This window comes from Raphanus sativus, chromosome 6 (assembly GCF_000801105.2).
Source record: "Raphanus sativus cultivar WK10039 chromosome 6, ASM80110v3, whole genome shotgun sequence".
In the NCBI taxonomy this organism is placed as follows: Eukaryota; Viridiplantae; Streptophyta; class Magnoliopsida; order Brassicales; family Brassicaceae; genus Raphanus; species Raphanus sativus.
Window position 1 is genome coordinate 30,676,563 of NC_079516.1, and position 6,398 is coordinate 30,682,960.

A 6,398-nucleotide genomic window follows, 5' to 3' on the forward strand; every position below is an offset into this window, starting at 1 on the left:
AGGTTTCCATTCTCGCCCTGCGTGAGAATAACAATCGCGACCATGCTTCGCGGAGTAGTGTCGATCGATATACGGTTAGAAGTATCGAACGATGTTGATCGGCGAACGGTATTGGTCGACGGTGTTGTCTGAGTATCGGTCGACTGTTGAACGTGAATATCAGTCGACGGTACTGCGGTTCTGTCGATCGATGTGGAGCGTAGGTCTTTGCGGATTGAGCGTTCCAAGTGTGCAGGATCTTCTGAGAATAATAGTTGATTTCCCCTGTTGATTCTGGTACTGCTGGGCATGTACCTGAAAAGACAAGAAAAATTTTAATCAGAAAGGGGGGTAAAAGAAAAACCTAAGATTAATAAGATTAAATCTAATGGCGATCAAAACTCCCCGGCAACGGAGCCAAATTTGATAGTGCTCAAATTACCCAGTAGAGCTTACTCTCTCAAATAAGAGGTACAGCTGTAGTACTTAGGGATCGAATCACGAGGAGTTAGGGAACCAATTAAATAAAATCTACTAATCAATCCTAGGCAAGGTTGGTTTAAATGATGGAAATAAAAGTCACAATTGCTAAAATGAGCAAGATAGTTGCTCTAACTAACAATATGATGGGTTGTTTAAATGTGATAAAGAGTACTAGTGATAGTGCTCAAATTACCCAGTAGAGCTTACTCTCTCAAATAAGAGGTACAGCTGTAGTACTTGGGGATCGAATCACGAGGAGTTAGGGAACCAATTAAATAAAATCTACTAATCAATCCTAGGCAAGGTTGGTTTATATGATAGAAATGAAAATAACAATTCCTAAAATGAGCAAGGTAGTTGCTCTAACTAACAATATGATGGGTTGTTTAAATGTGATAAAGAGTGCTAGACATAGGGTTTCTATTCAGGAATGGAGATTATAATCTCTATAAATGCTTTAACAAGTTGCTTGCATGATACTATAGATCTCAGCCGCTTAACATATGTGATGTATCACTGGTTAAAATATCTAGATCTCTGGCCACACCTTTCGCATGATGACACAGAAAAAGAGTCGATCGATATCCTTTTGAGATATCGAGCGATACACCTTTCGCAGCACCGATCGATTCACATGTCGGGATATCGATCGACGGCTTCTAGATCTGCCTAGGCGAGAGCCGAATATGACCACAAGGTCTTAAGGAGGAATTGTCGTTCTTCTCAACGGGAGACAGACAAGCTCAAATGGATAATTCAAGATAATCTAAGATCCTAGTGATCTATGTTCTAGTTAGCTAATCTAAAACAAGCATAGGGTGCAATCCATTTGATGAGTATCACAACTTAGCAATTATAATTTGGGGCTAATCCCACAAACCTATTTAAACCCTAGATCTAACAAGTAGACTACTCAGACATAGCTAAGCAATTCATAACAATAGATAGATAAAAGAATTGCATAGATAGAATAAAGTAGAAATACAAAAGGAGATGAGAAATCTCTCCAATCTCTCAAACACAAATAAAACTCTAGTCTCTCTCTCACACTCTCTGCTTTTAGGGTTGTTAAAAGCTTCAAGGTTTTTAAAGTTTGCCGTCAAAAATACTTAGCAGGAGTATTTAAGCATTTCCATTAGGTTAAAAACTCGTCAGGGGCAATCTTGTAATTTGGTGAAGTCTTGGTGAAGTAGTCGGCTAAACCATTTCGTCCTCGATATCGATCGACAACACTGAATGTGTATCGATCGATTATAATCTTCTAGTACGTGGATCTTCTCAGCTACATCGATCGACAACTCAAGATGAGTATCGATCGATTATAATCGCAATGTTGACTTCCGACTTAGTCTTGAATGGTTAACTCGGGTATATCATCTCTTGCACTCCAAAATGCTCCAAAAACATCACTTTCTCACAAAATGCTCCTGAACCTGAAAACATACCTAACAAGCTAGAAAACAGATTAAATATATAATAAAATACTAGTATACCATGGTTAAAAACGGGTAAAATCCATGGTATATCAACTAGACATAGGGTTTCTATTCAGGAATGGAGATTATAATCTCTATAAATGCTTTAACAAGTTGCTTGCATGATACTATAGATCTCAGCCGCTTAACTCAAGTGAAGTATCACTGGTTAAATAATCTAGATCTATAGCCTCAACTGTCGTAATGTTGGCGCAGAAAAAGAGTCGGTCGATATCCTTTTGAGATATCGAGCGATACACCTTTCGCAGCGCCGATCGATTCACCTGTCGGGATATCGATCGACGGCTTCTAGATCTGCCTAGGCGCGAGCCGAATATGAACACAAGGTCTCAAGGAGGAGCTGCCGCTCTTCTCAACGGGAGACAAGCAAGCTCAAATGGATAATTCAAGATAATCAAAGATCCTAGTGATCTATGTTCTAGTTAGCTAATCTAAAACAAGCATAGGGTGTAATCCATTTGATGAGTACAACAACTTAGCAATTATAGTTTGGGGCTAATCCCACAAACCTATTTGAACCCTAGATCTAACAAGTAGACTACTCAGACATAGCTCAGCAATTAATAACAATAGATAGATGAAAGAATTGCATAGATAGAATAAAGTAGAAATACAAAAGGAGATTAGAAATCTCTCCAATCTCTCAAAACAAATAAAACTCTAGTCTCTCTCTCACACTCTCTGCTTTTCTTTTGAGGGTTGTCAAAAGCTTGCTTCTTTCGAAGGTTGCTGTCAAAAAATACTTATCAGGAATATTTAAGCATTTCCATTAGGTTAAAAACTCGTCAGGGGCAATCTCGTAATTTCGTGAAGTCTTGGTGAAGTAGTCGGCTAAACCATTTCGTCTTCGATATCGATCGACACACTGGATGTGTATCGATCGATTATAATCTTCTAGTACGCGGATCTTCTCAACTACATCGATCGACAACTCAGGATGAGTATCGATGGATTATAATCGCAATGTTGACTTCCGACTTAGTCTTGAACGGTCAAATCGGGTGTATCATCTCTTGTACTCCAAAATGCTCCAAAAACATCACTTTCTCACAAAATGCTCCTGAACCTGAAAACATACCTAATAGGCTAAAAACAGATTAAATATATAATAAAATACTAGTATATCATGGTTAAAAACGGGTAAAATCCATGATATATCATTACTCGGCACTACGTCTCGTCTTCGAGCAAGTGAATTTAGGAGCGTGAAAGAGGTCAAGATAGGCACCGAGAAGACAACACAAGAGCAAGAGTGTCTTGATCGAGTAAGATAAGATGAGTTCTTGGAGCACAAGCTTTTTGTCGGCCTAAGCTTTTAGTCGTCGTTGGTCTGCTACTCGGCAGCAGTGACGTCTTGTTGGTAACTAGATGCCGAGCAACGAGTGTTCCGCGTAGAGCGTATGACGAACGTCTGTTAAAAGAAGCCTTGTGACGAGTCTCAGGTGGAAACCAGCAGCCATTGATGGAGCTTGAAGTCGGCGTCATCTCGTTTCAGCCGTGAAAAGTGATGGAGTGGAGATGATCGATCACGTTCTCCTTTTAGCCGTGACGAGTAATGGAGGTTGGAGCCGACAAGAAGCTTCCCTTGGTGGAGCTGGAGATAGAGATCACGTGATGAGGATGAGCCCTTTACTCGGTGAGAGTTTTTAGTCGGGGAATCAAAACTCTGTCTCATTAATTTTTTTTTTTTTGACTCGGTCATGTGATCGGCTTGCGGAGAGGTGTGTTGGGTCTGGTGTGGGCCTCAATTCTTGAACTGATCGAGATTGGAACTATAGACTATCAGCTTCCACAATGACGAGTAATGGAGGTCGGATCCGTCGTTACCGTTATGCCTCTGCTTTTAGTCGGCATAAGCTTTTGATAGGAAAGAGCTTTTACTCGATGAGACCAAGACCGCTTGAATCTCTTTTACTCTCCCTTAGATGAAGACGTCATGCTTGGCGAAGCTTAAGACACCGGGTGCCGAGATCATACGGTCGCCTCCATATTATTCGGCAATGGTGGTGAGCTTGAAGATATCGTCACAAGGCTTATGCTTTTGGTGGGGAAGAGATTTTAGTCGGCACAAGCATTTGATCGTCAACTAAAAGGGACAATAGCACCGCTTTGCTCGGTCTCGAAGAAGAAAGACTTCGTTTACTCGCGTTTATTCGTCACATTCATTCATGGTATGTTGGGCTCAAAGTGGGCCTCTTCTTGTTAAAAGATTGGGCTGACCATGGTTCATGAATCAAAATCATCCGCATAAAGTTTTGAACAGCATGGACCGACTAACTTTTTGTTTACCACCGAGCAGATGAGACATGGTAGGTCCCACTCCTTTTTTTTTTTTTCTTTTTTTTTTAACGAGAAGAAGATGCAACTTGTCGTTTACTCTCTTTTTTTTTTGGTTTATAACCGATCAAATGAGACATGGTAGGTCCCACTCCCTTTTTTTTTTTAACGAGTAAATGGTCAAGTGACGAGTAAACGGTCGAGTGCACGGTCGAGTGACGAGTAAACGGTCGAGTGATGAGTAGTCGACCAGGTGACGAGTAGACGACCAGGTGACGAGTAGACGGCTAGTTGACGAGTAGACAGCCAGGCTACTAGTGAACGGTCAGCTGACGAAAGTGAACGGCCAGGTGATGAGTGAACGGTCAAATGACGAGTGAATGGTCAGGCGACGAACGGTGACGACCAAGCGGTCAGGCGACGAACGGTGACGACCAAATAGCGACGACCAGACGGCTGACGAGCAAACGGTCAGACGACAAACGGTGACGACCAAATAGCGACGACTAGACGGCTGACGAGCAAACGGTCAGACGACAAACGGTGATGACCAAACGGGTGACGACCAAATGGCGATCGACGACCAAACGGTCAAGTGATGACCAGACGACGATGAGCAAATGGTCACGTGACGAGCAAACGGCGACGAGCAAACGACGACGAGCGAACGGCGACGAGTAAACGGCGACGAACAAACAGATTCCGAGTTCAATTTTCTTCGAAGATACTTCTCCATGCCCCACGGTGGGCACCAATTGTTTGAACCAAAATCGGTGCTGTGCAGGGAGTAGACTGATTTCGATGGTGGGATTAGGAGAGGTCTTCATAATGAGCTTGAACTGGATAGATGGAGAGTAAAAGAGGTGTAATATGTTATAGCTAGACCCGGTGAAGGGTTGCCTACGTACCCCGGATGAGGATCAAGCCAATCGTAGTTCTACAACAAAGGATCACAAGTGCTTAGATAAAAGAAAGTGATGTGGTGTTTCTCTCTCTAGAGAGTGTTTATCTCTCTAGAAGGTGAGAAAGGAAGTAAGAGATGGAAAAATACCCTTCTCAAGGAGGGATGCCTCCTTATTTATAGAAGGATGAGGTCTAGGGTTTTCCTAGTGTCTTCTTTTAAATGGGCTGAGCCCATTATCTTATAAACCTGAAGGGCAAAGCCCACCCCCAACAAGGACTACCTACTTTGCAAGCTCTTCAAATACTCACTGATTGGACAAGCTTCACACTGGCTCAAGCAGCAATCTACAGGATCACTGACATCCTGGGCCGACATCAAAAACGCCTTCCTGAGTAATTTCTTTGATGAGACACGCGATGAAGACTTAAGGAGCAAAATCGCCACTTTCTCGCAAAAGCCTGGTGAGACTTTTAAAGACGCGTGGATCAGATTTAAGTTCTTCCAGCGAGACTGTCCACACCATGGATTCAATGAAGTGCAGCTACTAAGCACTTTCTACAGAGGTATCGCCTTGAGGTATCAGATGGCTCTTGATACTGCTAGCGAGGAGAACTTCAACACCAGGAATCCAATAGAGGCTGTGAGACTTATTGAGAACCTAGCCAACAGCAGCAGCACCAAGAACACTAACTATGACAAGAAGAAATCGGTTGCAGCCATGGGGGAAGACAAGATGAATGAAGTCAGAGCGAAGATAGATGCTTTACATGCATTTCTGGGGCAGCCAGTCTGCTCAGCTGAAGAAGGAGAGGCTAGAGAAGATGATACAGAGGAAGATGTGAACTATATTGGAGAAACTGGATTTCAGAGATATGGAAACCAGAGTGGAAACAGAAACTTTTTTGGCAGTGGTCAAAAGAGTAGCTACAACCAGAGTTCACAGTATCAGAAACCCTTCACCAACACCAGGAACTACGGCAACTCAGCTTACCAAAACCCACCACCACCCACCCAGGAGAGTAAGTTTGATGCCATGATTGATAGAGTTCTAAAAGGTCAGCAAAAGCTTACAGTAGACTTCAATGGGAAGATTGACTCTGTCTTCAATAATCTGACCACAAGGATAGACACCATTTGCACTCAAGTTAAGAAACTTGAGACACAGATTGTCGAGACTGAAGACTCTATCAGGAGAATTGGAACTTCTAAGGAAGTAGGGGAAGGAAGAAGGAAACACCACGTCAATGCCATTATAGATG

At 42.5% G+C, this 6,398-nt stretch overlaps 1 non-coding gene across 1 annotated transcript; it reads right to left on the reverse strand.

Moving 5' to 3' along the window:
- Positions 1–5,559: 5,559 nt before the first annotated feature.
- On the reverse strand, positions 5,560–5,667 carry LOC130497255 (small nucleolar RNA R71). The gene has a single exon (XR_008936261.1). It is a non-coding gene; the product is annotated as a small nucleolar RNA R71 (small nucleolar RNA).
- Positions 5,668–6,398: the final 731 nt, after the last annotated feature.